This window comes from Dysidea avara, chromosome 1, assembly GCF_963678975.1.
Source record: "Dysidea avara chromosome 1, odDysAvar1.4, whole genome shotgun sequence".
Classification (NCBI taxonomy): Eukaryota; Metazoa; Porifera; class Demospongiae; order Dictyoceratida; family Dysideidae; genus Dysidea; species Dysidea avara.
Window position 1 is genome coordinate 7,170,898 of NC_089272.1, and position 15,669 is coordinate 7,186,566.

At 37.9% G+C, this 15,669-nt stretch overlaps 1 protein-coding gene and 1 long non-coding RNA gene across 2 annotated transcripts in view; one reads left to right on the forward strand and one right to left on the reverse strand.

Moving 5' to 3' along the window:
* Positions 1–15,669, forward strand: part of LOC136254385 (N-alpha-acetyltransferase 50-like) — a 314,728-nt gene that overhangs the window by 105,629 nt on the left and 193,430 nt on the right. The window lies entirely within an intron of this gene.
* Positions 6,515–7,031, reverse strand: LOC136254598 (uncharacterized). Its single transcript, XR_010700567.1, has 3 exons — positions 6,800–7,031; positions 6,688–6,744; positions 6,515–6,634 (listed from the first exon to the last, which is right to left on the reverse strand). It is a non-coding gene; the product is annotated as an uncharacterized lncRNA (long non-coding RNA).

A 15,669-nucleotide genomic window follows, 5' to 3' on the forward strand; every position in this document is an offset into this window, starting at 1 on the left:
TACAAAAAAGATGTGTCCACGAAACTAAAAACAACTGGCAACTAAAGGAGCTAATATCTGGTGAGGCCAAGAAATGAATGTTAATATATACTGGCAACTAAGTATAATTTACAATAATCTTGGTCCTTTATCATTGACTTGTGCAGTCTGACTGTATTCCTAATTAATTTCCTGTAAATCTAATAGGCTAGTAAATTGGTACCTTTCTCAATAGTCCGGCGTTATAGAGGAGAATAAAGGCGGCTAAACTACTAGACAATTAGAGTTACAGGGAATTAACTAGGAATGCAGCAAGACTGTACGAGTCAATGATAAAGGACCAAATTTTTATACAATATAGCGAAATATTTGCTAGTATTTCTTGGCCTCACCCAGATATTAGCTCCTTTGGGTGTCGTGTTACTTTTAGTTTGATGGGGACATCATTTTTGTACAGCCAAGCTGTTTTTGTATATTGCAATATTACACATCAGATATCACTCGTGACAACTGATCATTAAGACCATTGCATGGGAATACACTCTAAGACAACAAAATAGCAGCAATTTAGACATTAAAGTAAAACGGTTTTTATAAAGAGGTGATCTTTGTTAGAAAGTGGTATTTATAAAGTGGTGACCACCAATTTATATCACCAAAGTACCGTTCCATTCCATCATTCCATTTCAGTCCACCATTCCAGTCCATTCCACCATTCCATTCCACTGAATCCAGACGCCCATAATTAAGTTGGCTTGTACTGACCACAAAGGCATGCCTAAGTTTACCTCTGAGGTTAACAGTTTACTATGTTGTGCCAGCCTACCTATATCAGTCACCTGTACTGCAGTAGTAAATTGCCATTAGTACTTTTACTTGTGGTATTCATGATCACCTGTACAACCAGTTTTTAAGCTAGAATGAACAAGGTATCAGTGAATCTGTTCGTATTAGGGATAGAGCCACCGTATATTCTAAGCCATAGCTGCATAAACCAAGTTTGACCATATAGCTATATCATTCCAAGGCAAGCAGAAGGCCTTGACTGAAGTCCTTATGACTCCTTTCCTACAAAGGCCCAATTGATTCCATAGAAGCCCCCTTTCATGTGACCAGTATCTGCTCTTTAAATGCTGTACTAGAACTCTGTCCAATAACTTCATTCATAGAATACCAGATCCGGCTGATGCCTTACATTTTATGACTATGGTGGCTACTATGCTCTGTAATGCTGCTGAATGTCATGGAAGACTGAATAAGGAGGACAACAAGTTGCCCTGGATCATAACCACTGACCTTACAATCAATTTCCAACACATAGGGATATTGTGTATGAAATATTTTATCCATAATGTAGGTTGGTGATAACAGTGAGTAATTTATGTGCACATGTTCTATTGTCCAGGCCACAAAGATACCAGTCTCCTTTCGTGACCAGCTCCCTCCTGGACATGTCTGATCACAACTCGGAGACCCTGGATGGGAATCGTTTGCATTGCGCTATCCTCTTGAGGGACAGTGGGGACTATGGTGGCTGGATGGCCTCTGTGCATCCATCCCATGGACACCCCAAGCATGGCATTAAATATTACTCCTTCTTTCACACAAGCCTCCTTAGAATCCACACAATGTTTGTATTAATTCTACCGAGAAGAAACATTGGGTTTCCAGGCCCATGTGTTTGGTTTCCCGAAGTTGGTGGAAGTCACGTCTAACCATTGAATGCAATATGACAGGAATTAGAGCTATAGATACACAAGGGTCCCCTTGAGTAGTTTCTCTCCTTTCATGCTGTGTTGTTTTGCCACACTTGTAGCTACGTATGTGTTGATGAAATGATTGTAAGGACTGCCCATTGGGATATCCTACAGGTGTGTTATTTAGAGAAATATATAGTCTATGTGAACTATTTTAGAGCTCGATATTACATAATCAAGCCAAGTGTCACTTAATTGTTGCTATCTATTAAATGAGTGTGATCAATTGATACTTCATCCAGCAGCAGTAGTGTCAATGTGGAGTATTATCTTAACCCTTAAACGCGCATAAGCCTATATATAGGCAGATTACGCATGGTCTTGAAAATTCATAAGCCTATATATAGGCTTTTACGCATGGTTGTAAACAAAGCGCTGTAACGTTTGAAATGTTTACCATATGGCTTTGTAACTTGTGCCATTCTACTCGTGATGTAATAAGCATTAAAATGATACCTAGGGGTTTACCCCACGACCAAAGCATAAGACCAAAAATCACCGTGAAAATAATTTTCAACAACTAATCACAAAAAAAATATATTACATACCTTTAGAAAATGATCCATAACTCCTTGACAGTTCGTCCGATTTGCTTCAAACAAGTACTATTCGAATGGACATTCAATGGCGAATCAGGCCATATATAGCTCACGTGACTAAACCCACAATCGAAACTATGATTGAAGCGAAGAATGTGGTGTTGCGCTAAAGGGAGACATCGATCTTCTTCGCTTTATAACAAGTAAGCGAGTGGTTATTTAGCCTTCCCCAAGTAGATCAATGAATAAGCTTTCTACTGATATATGGTTTTAGGCTAATAGATTTAGGAAAGGCTGTCTTACCTCACCATATAAGTTTGTTTTGTGTAAACACGCATTCCATAAATGTTCTGTGCGCATTCAGGACTAATTCCTTAAAAGTTCATGCTCGTTTAAGGGTTAAGGGTGTTCGCTGATATTTGAATCCGTTTAAGTGCCAGCCCAGAAACCACATGTGGCTGTTGCATCATAATTGGCATTACTACGCATACTTGTAGTATCCATGTTAAGCGCCTGTGTTTGCGCCAGAGAACACAAGGAAGAGCAGCATTTTTTTTACTTTAAAATTGTCGCTGAAGTGGTAGCAAATGATAAATGATTGTCTGATGGATCAAAAGTTACACTAGCATGAATTAGTCTAAAAGTAAGTGTTATTATAAGGCGACAAGTATGAACGCATGTTTCACTTGTAGCTAACATGCGTTCTTGCCTTGTTTTTTTGAGTGATAGGGTATGCTGGTAGTTTGTATTGTAATTGTAAGCTGTTTATGTATGGGACTATGTTACCAGCTGGAATCACAAGGCATTACAAGCTGCTGATGATGGCGTGCCTAGCGTAACCTAACGAAGAGCGACTTGCTGAAGACTCCAGGCGTAGCAAGAAGCTGTTCCCATGTGTGAAGACAGAGCTTCTTTGTGTTTTGAACAGCATTTATAACATGTTATTTTGAAAAGTTGGTGATTGCGGTTAATAGGAATTTGTGTGGTTATTATTATATAGTTATATAACGGCCACGAGTGTCTGCCTGATATAAACGCACGAGCCTGAGGGCCGTCAGACCTGAAGGCAAGTGCGTTTATACAGGCAGAGCACGAGTGCACATTGTATAACTGTTATGTACCATTCACCTAATAGGTGGGGAGAGTCTCACAAGACAGCTGTAACACTTATAAAGGCCAGGTTTCTAACATCGATTGTGGGTAACCAAGCCTGAAGTTGCGATGACGTTCCCCCTGCAGTACTGCAGCCACCTGAGATATTGAAAGCTAGTACGCTATGGGTTATATCACTAACCTGCATTCGCTGTTCCACTCTCATCATGTGGTGCTCAGCATGCCAGCGTGCCATATAGACTAAGCACCAGACTAATCGCCATAGTGATTCTCTCGAGCGAAAAAAAGCAGCTAAATAGACGGTTTAAGTAAATAAAACCTAACTACTAAACGATACTAGTCTAATTCTTACTATTCACACTGGCTAAACTCAAATCTGGTGGCATGACAAAACTGGTTACCACAATCGAACGTAAAGGTTAGCATTATTTAGAATATATTTGTTTTATTGAGTCATTGTCGAAGTGGACTACAGTTTAATCTGGGCTAAGATGGCACCAGACTAGTAAGGTATATAAGTACGTTTATATGTAGACTAGAGTTGTGGCCACCCGTGTTGGCTTTTTCGATCGCCATTGGCTGCTTGTAAACATTATACGTATTGGTGACGTTGTGGCCCACGATCGACCTTTACATGTCAGGCTATAAAAGAATTCGAGTGATCTGTGTAGTGTTTTTCAACCTATTAGGTGAGGTGTTGTAGTGGTCTTCGCCACCGGCACTTGTGCTATGCTGCACAAAACCGCAGCCAATGCAATATCTGTATATTGCACTGTGTTCGGTGCATTATAACTTATAATGCATTTATAACTTATAATGCACTCGTTGTGATCTACAAAACCGCAACCAGTGCGTTATAAGTTATAATGCACTCGCTGCGGTCTGCAGCAGTGCAATATACAAATTATGGCACTGGCGGTGCCTTTGAACTGCCTACGCAGAGTGGTACATATCAATAATGTTGGGCGCACGCAATCTTTGCACATGTTTACTAAAAATAAAACTAGTTTTTGAGTGATAGCCGTAAAAGCTTCAAATTTTGCACGGAGATAGACAGATAAATTCTCTACAGGACTATGAAAAGATGTTGTCATAGCACTATGGCTTCGTGAGTAAAGGTGATGGAAACGTGAGGGTTTAGTTAGTGAAACACACTTTCAGCGCTTACTTATTATCAATGTAAGCTATGGATTAATACTTTTCATAGATATGTGAGTTGTAACCTTTAGTATATTTAGCGCAATTTTCAGCGCTCTAGTGGTAAAGATGAAGGACTAGTTTCGATTTAAGCGCTCTGGAAAGAATTTCACGTAGCTATAGAACGGTAAAGGCTAGCAAAATTCTGTTTGGTTTGTGTTGAAGAGAAGGGGAACCATTACCAATATAAGTACCATATAGATTCATTTTACACGTTGTCTGGTTGTAAGAGACAGTACAAAATCATGCATTGTATGGCTTCAGATATCCGTGAGCACCCTTAACAGTACTGGAAGGTTAGCAGTGTTGATCCATATTGTTGATCCATATGTTTGTATAATTAACTTAACATTTACGTGGTTGCTATGAATTTTTGCATAACACTGTTCTGTACCAGGGCTGTTTGCTTCTGAACCTGCCCCTGGGTTTGACACCAGTGCTGTGAATAAGCAAGTGGATCATGCCATAAAGCCATTCAGAATGGGACTTACTTTGTTGTACAAAATGCAAGTAGTGAACCTCCCACTTATTTTGTATTTTTGTGCTGCCTCCCTCCTTTCTAGCACCCACGGCTTCACACATTCCCCACTACCCATTAACTTTTCTCCATTGTCTAGTAACAGACCTGCAATGGCATGTGCTGTGCGTGATTTGAAACTCAACATTTGTGCAAGTCAGGACAATTATTTGTCATCCTCTCAAATGAGGAGAATTACAGATGTTGTCTCAACAGATTACTTGTCGGTTGTTAAGTGTTGTAAGACCACAAATCATTACTCATTGGTGGTTATTGGAGGTAAATCGACAACTGAGGTTACCAGTAAAGATTTTGGGAGCAGATTCGAGTCCAAAGAGGAGATCTAAGTAGAGATCTCAAACTGTCTCTCATTTGGGATCAATTGTCTGTTACTCATCTAATGCATCCAATTGTGATCTAGCCAAATTGGGTTAAGCCAGGAAGGAAGAAAGGCCATGCCCCTTTATTCTATTGGAAGAGTGGGTCTGAGGTTATATAGTGTGTCATTGCCAGAACTCTAGGAGTCCAGCTACCTGTCAATCTTCTCTATCCACTGTTTTGCCATGAAGTGTTATCAGGTTTTTCAGTTATACAGTGGAAAATTACCACCAACTAGTACACAGTGTGTAGGAGTGTGAGACTGGCTCAGATCTCCAGTACCTAGCTCCAAACACCCAGGGCAGATGATCAACCACAAAAACTCTAGTGGTAGACTGGTTGATTATATTTTGCAGCTATTATAGTACGTTCGCGTTGAGCTGAACCCTCAAAAACGATTAATAACTTACGATTGCTACATCGCACGGGCCTCCTGTATTGCTCGATACATAGTGCTTCTCAATCCGCTAAAAATATATTAAAAGCGCTTCATTCGAATGTATGACACTCCAGTTATGACACTGTGAAGTTTTGCCATACATTTTCAATGAAGAAGCCTCTAAAGTGCAACCTTTTGATGTTCATGTTGACACATGTTTGTGGCGAAGCCAGACGTCACACACCCGCCCTCAACACGCATGATTTCACCATCCATTGTGTAAGAGGCACTTTTGCAAGAAAAATAAAACAGTTTTTGTGTGTATAAAACAGAGTTGTATAAGTAGAAGAGCTGGGGCCACTGTTGCACTGTATTTAGAAGATAAGTGGCCTGCTTATATTCAGGGAAAAAACTTCTTCAGCCTCAAAAGAGAAAAAACCAAATTATAACAGCTCAAAATCTGTTATGCAGCATTGGTGTTCCTGCAAGTGAGCCAAACAACATGTATTTTACTTCACATTCACCACACAGCTGCCTATCGTCTTCTGTTCCCATTTAGTCAATTTGTCATTTTAATCCTTTTCTCATCACTTCGCCACACATGTACACAGTTTTTCCAGCCAGCATTTTTTTTTGCATTTACATTCCCAAAAAATTCTAAAAGTTTCAACAAATGAAGTAATACTGTTTGTATGAATTTAGGCTGATAGTACCTGTAGTGACTTCCAAACACTCCTGCACTGATTAAATATACAAGGGATGGTATGTTCAACTTCTGCTAGCACAATAAAGCAATGATATTTTTTTTATTAAAGTGCACACACTTACACTTCATCTGTATTTTCATGTACTTCACAGAGTTTAATCCCAGCTACCTGATGACTCCTGGGGAACAAAATCAAGTTGTAACACCAATGCTGCAAATATCAAACAATCTTACATCAGATGAAGTAAGCCCAGAAGAAGACTTGGACCCATTGGTGCTAGTGGAAGATTTATTAATACCACCATCGCCATCTTCACTATCACTGCTGATTTGGATGAGGAATTGCTCTAGAAGTTCTTCATTACCCAAGTTTCATCTAAATGCACAATTGGTCTTCCTTCAGTTCTGTTGCACTTCATTCGTCTTTAATATTTATGATACTGATGGACGATGCTCATAGCATACCCTGCATATATGTGTAGTGACATTAAAGCACAAACAGTTTCAATGCTAACCTCTTGTCATTAATCGTCTTGTACTTAAATCCCATATCACTCAACACTCTTTAAAGCTATGTTTTACCCCCAGAGAAAACACCATCATTCTTAAGTTTGGCGTAAGACGGAGTACGTGACAAAGTTCCAGGGTTCAAAATTAACTTGCCAAATCTTTGAGAGCGATAAATTTCCTTCCTTCCGTACAATGAATGGATCTTGTCTGGTGGAATCTCGGTCAAAACTGTCTGCATCAACATGGACTCGTGAACATTTGTACCTGACAATTACAATTAAGCGGGCTTGTGCAAAGTGCTTTTTGTACCTTTTTCTTGGCATAGATAAACCGCCTTTCTTGCAGTGCTCCATTGTAACTCTTACAATGGATGTCCTTGAAATCCCTGCGTGGAATAATGTATACCAAAACCCAGCAAAGAAGGCATTACATACAATACCGGTGGCCTTCGAGATTCTCTCCGTGATGTTGATAGAAATTTTACATTTCTTCGCTTCTTGCTTACAGTACTCCCATAGTTTCATAAGTAAATACTTCGTTTGGCTGTTGAACTTCTTTTCAAGAGGGTTTCGCTCTGCACTCGCTGACGATGCACTGGACGCCATATTCTCAACAATTAAGTGCGCGCCCGTAACATGGGCTTACGAATAAATGTGTCATGAACATTATGTTTAAAGCCTTTGATCTTGTATGGCTTCTTAACCAACAACCCAGGATTCAGCTCAACGCGAACATATTATAGTCAGTCACATTTTCTTTGTTGTAAAAACTGTATTATATGGTGGCCTGTTATGCAATCTATGCATATGGCGGCTACCAGAATTTACAGTCTCTAACTCTAACTAGCTCCTTGCACCATAGTATACAGGTGCTGTGGTATTGGGTGCACAGCACTACTCTATAGTCTACAGATGCCTTCAAACTTTTATGGCTCCCATATACTTAATTTTGAGCAAATAGGTGCTTGTAGACATTGTATGGCTTTGTCTTAATTACTATGCCTAGTCTGTGTTGCATATATGTACACTGGAATGATTTGTCTTGGCTGTTGAATTGCAAGTTCACCTGTCCAGCCTAGGCTTCACTTGTATGGGTAATGAGGTGATTTGGGATGCTATAGTACAACTACGTATTTGGGGATAAAATGCCGACTCCACTTTTTGTAGTGTCAGCTTATGTGGCATTAATATCTCCGGAATGTAATAAGGACAAAAATCTGCTTGCATTAAGAGTACATCCTACCCACCTGCTGCAACAGGTACCAACAATGCAGCTCACGTGTTTTATTTGAGCACATGATCCAAAATAGTCATTCTGCCTATATCGCAGTACCATAACAACCCATTACTCTATCCCCTTTATGTTGATGCTAATAGTTTACTGATTCCTCTCTCAGTACCACTTACAATTAATCTAGATGATGTATAGTTTCTTGTGATAAGTTTATAAACCATGCGTATTACAAGTTCCTAAAATTGGTTTGGAAAATCAATGTGTCTGCATGTATGCATGTTTGTCCACACACCCACATGAAGAAACAAGTTTTAAGGTACAGAAAATAACAAGTATACTGTTCATAAGGTATATGTATGGACATTTCTTTACATCTGCTTGAAGTGATAGTACGTGATCAATTTTTCTTCACTGAATTTGCCTTTACCTTTGTACTATATGTAGTGGATAAATAAACCTCACTGTTGTTACTACTTTGTAGGGGTTTAACTCTGAAAGTTACTGGCATTCAAGGCAGAAACTTTGCCAGATCATACACTTGGCTAAGTAGATTATAACTATTTAATAAAAAAGAATTTGAAAAATGTGTCATTACATGTATGTCATTTGTCTCGATAAAGAGTTGCATAATTCAAGGTATGGTATTAGCTGGTGCATGATTATTAGAGGTAATTAACACAGCATCAGCTTTGTTTTGAAATTTTTAACAAAGTTTGCATACACTTTCAGCTAGTTATTTGGCTGGCTGTGGGTACACACCTGGTTTACTTAAACAATGTTTTAGCAGGAAGAAGTACAGCAACTTGTAATGAGTTTGTCATACCCATCAAGTCTATTATACACATTAAATTTTATCAAGAGACTTTGATAAATATTTTAACAATGCAGTATATTGGTAAACCATACATAGATCACTATAAATACACTGCACTTCATTTAAAGGTGTCCCTGGCAAACCAGGTGTAATGAATCAATTGTATGTATTTATAATATTTTGTACAGTATATTTTATCAATGGCTTTTTGATTCCTTATAAGGGTAGCATTAGCTGCTGTTTTTAGAAGTAGCACAATTACATCAACTTGTTTAAAATTTGTTAACACATACTGTACATAGTACAAATACAACATGTGTTGATACTGAATGAATGGTTGTTTTCTATTTGTTTATGTTGTTGCTGCCTGAATATGTGATAATGACATTTTGGATGAACAGGTTGTAAGTTTTATATGTACACATGTACAGTACATATAGTATACATACATGTTGTACTAGCATGTGTACAGTATTACTAACTAACATGTATGTTTACTTACACCACCAAGTGGGGTGATATTTACTAAAACAATAATATCGCTCGACCCTACACAGAAGCGAATCATCCTATCCACATAATTATTTTGTAAGATATGTGTAATCTCCAAATGGCATATGTGGTATTAGTTTGGAAGACAGTGCTTGAGGGTGTGTGTATACAATTGTATTGTGTTGTACTTATATAATTATGAAATTGCATAAAGTTCTGTTGAGGTATACAAGCATATTGTGACAGACTCTTTTTTGAGAATTACTGAATTTCAGCTGGTTGAGCAATGTTGTAGACATAATTGTAAGTGTAGCAATCATGTTGAATATCACTCATATTGCCTAACAGCAACTTGCAATAAACTTGGCAGGCCCATGTAGTCTATAGCTTATGCGTAACTTTTGTATTTTCAAGAAACTTTGATAAATATTTTAACAATACAGTATATTGGTAACCCTCCTGTGCCCTTAGATCACTTTTAATACCACAGTAGAATTGAGCCCTTTGATTACAGAGTATTTCATTATGTTCTATTAGTCTAACTAAATGGAGCTCTGTATGGAAATTAATATGTGACCTGCTGAATGAAAACCCGACATATTTGCATAATTCTGTTTTACATTTGAAATACATTGGGTAAAAATGCATGCTACAAAAGTAACTTTACGCGTGTTTTAATTTCTTCAGTAAACAGTAAAGAAAGGCTTAAATTTAATAAAGCAATGGATTCACCTCTTTGTGGAGAGCAGGACTATTTTTGTTTTGTTTCTGTACCGGGAAGCAAACATGAGTTACATGTGTTTGTTTACATTGCAGTAAAACTGCCATTTTTATCCTTAAATGGCCTTCTTGCTGCATGGGTGTATTTAGACAAAATCTATACTTTGATGAATGCTCCAGTTTATGGTGAATAGAATGACATAAGTCCCAACTCCGTAGCCCTTTGCACTCAAGACTTATGATCTATTTAATGAGCACCTGTAAATATTTTCCATATAGGCACTGTAGAAATAGATTGTTTTGCTCGAGCGTCTTGTTGTCTAGCCTATAACTCCGAAAGCACTTACCAAAAAAAGCTGAAACTTTAAATTCCCATTGGTTTTTCCCTCTAGACAACAAAAAATTCATAAAATGAAGTTGGAGGAAAATGTAAACAAGTCAGGTTTCCCTCAGCGGGTCACATATGTTTCCAACTACGTAATTCACTTGCCTGAGCACTATTGAGATTGCATTAGCACACAGGCATTCAGATAATGGAGGTACCACTGTATAGCATTGTGTAGAGTACAACAAGGATAATACTGCACTCCATCATTAAATGCACTGTACTTTAAACAAAGCTGTATGCAATAATCCAATTATTCTCTAATTGTACGTGAACTTACCGTCATACACTCACTCCATCCACGGAAATTGATTAAAGGGTTTGTGTTTTATTCTAATTTTTGTAAAGTATGTGAAAAAGCAGAAATGTTATGTATTTCTTTCTTCCTGTCAATATACCCAAGGTGTGGTACACTGACTTTTTCAACCACACAACACACTACCGTGTGTCTTGTAACATTAATATTTTGGTACTGTATATATTGTTTAATGTTATCAGTTGTTCATTGATAAAGCATTATTTAACTGAACACCTGTTTTTTAGAATTAGCACAACATCAATTGTTTAAACTTTGTTAACACCTACATAGTACAAGATTACAAATACAACATGTGTTGATATGGTTGTTTTCTATTTTGTTTATGTTGTTGCTGTCTGAATATGTGATCCTGACATTTTGGATGAATAGCTTGTAAGTTTTATACAATATGTACACATGTACAGTACATACAGTATACATACAATGTTCCTGTGTACAGTTGTTTTTAAACCAGGCACACGCCCACAGCCTGCCAAAGGCCGGTTGTGGGCATGTACCTGGTTTACTGAAATTGTTTTTGTAAAAGTGTGTGTGCGTGTGTGTGTGTGTGTGTGTGTGTGTGTGTGTGTGTGTGTGTGTGTGTGTGTGTGTGTATGTGTGTGTGTGTGTACCTATCTACCTATCTACCTATGTTTGTTTGTACGCACCCACGTGAACAAAATCGTTAAAATTAGTACAAGCAGCTTTTACATATGAGGTAAAAGCGAAATTAAGTCTGTATTAAACTTCTGCACAGGTAAACTTTGCTCTGAGGTGGTTTCTTTTTGACGGACTGAAATACAGGTGTGGCAATTTTCCTCAGACTTTGTAAAAGTACCTTCTCTTTGGGGTTTTCATGCGTTTAACAACTGAAAAACAGCTAAAATGAAGAGCAGCTTTGAGGCTTTCTCAAGAGAATTTGTGAAAAAAAAAACACGATAGTCAAACTATAAAACAGTTTAGAAGATACTTCTGTGCGTAATATGTTGGTAAAAGCGGTTTGTTTAAAAAAGTACTTCTTTAGCAGTGCATAGCAACATAATTGAACGAATTACGAAAATTTCATGAATTACGAAATACGAGAATTACACACTAATAGCTAATAATATTATTGCACAACCAAAAACCCTATTGGTTAAAACAATAGTAATACACAGTTGGTTAATTCCAGATGAGTTAGCTAGCTGCATGGCGCCTGGATTTTAGAAGTAGCTCAACATCAACTTGTTATTGCTACACTAACATGTATGTATGTAGTTACACAGCCAAAAAGGGTGGTATGTAAGCACCTTACTGTATATATACATGTTAAAAAATAATTCTTTATCAGTACTTAACCTAAAACAATTTTTAATCTCGGTGTGTGAGTATGTTAAAGTGCCACACTGGATGGTAACTATCACACAGCCATACAGAGTAGCTCTGCTACTGGATAATAAGTTAATTATCACCCATTGACATTTACATACATAACTTATCATCCTGTTTTGGAACAACTCAGGCTAGTTCATGGCATCATATCAATTGCTAATGGTATTCTAAAACACTATCCATTACATGATAAATCTATATGTGACCATCTTGCAAAAATCCGACTTGTTTACACAACTTTCGATTTTTTTTTCTCAGTATTATCTACGGTGTCCAAGGAATGGATCACCAACGTTTCAGCCTATTGTGATGAATAGGTTTGGAATTATAGTGCTATACAGTAGACTATACTAAAATATACTACAGGTGCTTATATTCACAGCCATTACTTCTGTTTGTATTAGTCTACAATGTTGGAGTTCGGTTTAAAAGGTTTGCTATGGATTAGCTAATCAACTGAGGTATAGTTTTGCCCTCTAAGTACTTACACATATGGGTATGAAGGTGGTTTAATTACGACAATCTTGCTTACGTTTACCCCATCGTTAACAAATGCACGTGACACGCGTACTGCTCAGTCTAAAGAAGAGTTTTGAATTCTACATTAGCAGAAAAATAAAATGGTGCATAGTTTTAATTGATTTGAGTTTTCCTTCTCTGAGTAATGTCCTGATAATAACTTGCATATTTGTGACCCAGTCTGGGAAAACCGGTCTTATCGCCGCCCATCTGAAGGTATCAAGAAACGCCAGTTTTAAATATTCAGAGTGTTGTAGCTTGCCAATGGTAGTAGCTATGCGTACCAATTTTCACACGTTTTACAACAATTTATTACCTTCCAGATCATCCACTGAAGTAGTAGTCAAAAGCTAAGTTTCTCGCCATTTTAGATAGTTTTTTTAACCGAGGTTGGCTGTATCAGGCAAGCTCCAAAAGGGGTGGGAGGTGGGTGGCCTGGAAGGTGGGATAGATGCTGTTTAAAATTGAAAAGGAATGTATTGGGATGGATTAGGCCAAGTTATGGGCCATTCAGGTATCAAAACTGGCTAAAATAAAAGGAAATTCACAACAGATGTATTTATTCAACACCATGGAGCTGTACAGCCACATACAGCTATTCCCAGGCTGATCAGAGCTCCATTAAGGCCAATACAGCATCTATCAACATACGTACAGATCGCCACTTGGTTTGGGAAAAGCAGCCAGCAAAACCAGACCACCCAAGCCTAGCTGATTTTGATTGTGAAATTAGATAGTTTATTCATGTAGCTTTTTGTGTTCTGGGTGAAAAATCAAATCTGCTGACATGGGTGATAAGAACACATTTTTCTTTATAGCATGCTTAATTATAGAATTATGTTTTTCTCAAAATGCAAAAAGTTGGGTTTTTGCTGAGACAATCACATACATTAAGCTGAAAAGCTTTCTGTCTACATTCCTTTTAGTGCTATGCACCAGTGTGCAAATAACCAGTTATTAAAAAACTGGTGTTGTATAGGTCAGCCAACAACCTGTTAAGAAACCTTTAAACCAGTTTTTCCCCACCCACTTGGTAAACCATAAAATACTCCTGCTGACAAGTGTTAACATCATAACATAACTTCAAAGCATGTGTAAATATGTGATTGTAATAACTGTTATTGCAAGACAGGATATGGTCACTTTGGTACCACCCTAAACCTTCCAGCAGGCTTGTTGAGTGCATATTGGACATGACTAAAACATAGAGCGGACTGGGAAAACAGACTAGCAAACAGGCTGGGAAGAACTTTCCTGAAAACGTTTGTATAGCTGCTAAGAAGAGTATAACATGCAACAACAGCCTTAAGCAAACCTCTGAACGTGCCGCCATTAGACCTTGGGATAATTTACAAAGGACCAATCTCCCAGTGTGAGCGCCTGTGACAGCAAAGTTGTCATTAGTGTTGTAAACAAGTTTTAGGTGCCTTGCCAGCTGAATAAATACAACATGGTCCTGCCAAGAAGCCTATACCTGTGATGAGCTGTCACCTATAAAACTGAAGATCAGCTGTCAAACTATCCTGTAATTACAGCAATTAACCAGACCACGAAATCCAAGTACCATAGTGTCTTAAAGGTCTTCTCCAGTGGAACTTTTACCTATCAATTTTTTTCTTTTGATATGTTTGTATAACCATACAATGCACAAAAAAACATTTTTAATATTATCATTGGTTATTCAGCGAGATAATTAACCACAAAGTTGCAAAAACGTCACTTCCGAAGTTGTAATTACAGAACTCGTGACATTACAACGTGATCTATAAGAATTGTTGTGACGCGAGTTGGGTTGAAGAGTAAAGTCTGTGACCATAACTATAAGTTAATAAGCGCTGTGATTCGTCCTCTGATTGGAACTGTAGACGGTAAGAGAGTAAGAATAGGATGTGGCGTTGCTTACCCACTTACAAAGTTTTCTCCTTCGTGAAGTGTGATTGAAGTGCGCAAATTGTACAGGTAGAGTGTCAGTGAAAATGATGGTCACCGCTCCCACTTCCCGTAAGGAATCTACCCAGTCTAGAGCATAGAAAGGACTTTGTGATTACTGTCAAGAGATGCAAAGGCAGTGGCATTGCTCCTATGGCGGAGTACAGACACGGACGAATTAAGGATACATACTGGTAAGCCATATATTTTTCAAGTGTAGCTACCGGTGTATTTGTTATCAGTTGTTCTAGTATCGATCCAGGCAATACGTGTATGGCCAGGTACGTAGTGCCTTGCGTAAAAAAAATACCCAATTGCGAATGTAACTTTAGAAAAAAAATGTAAGAGATATTTCCATTAAGTCTAAATAAATCAGTCATTATATCGTGTAAATTCAGGTATTGTGTCTTTGTCAGGATGCATATACTGGCTTGCTAAATGAGGAGGGGTTTTAGGTAACTGAGGTGGTTTTCTTTGCGGCCCTTTGTCTTTGTCTGCATTTGTTAAACATAGTTGTATTGCTTTCACCATCAATTCATTTGCGCAGTCTGTAATGAGTATTTAACAAACAAGATGAATACTTTGACCAACTTACTGTAAGTTTTCGGCACTGGGACTACTTTAGGTGTGCATTCCCCTTGCTTAGATTTTGGAAAAGTCAGCCGTCTCTGCTCTTTTCCATCTCTTGTGAATGCCTGTGGCCTCTTAAAATTTTCATTAAAATGCAGTGCAACAATCAATAACCTGTGATATTTATCATTTCAATTTCACTGTATATATACCATATGACTGTTCTTTACCTGCAATGCATTCCATGATAACAAAAGCCATCA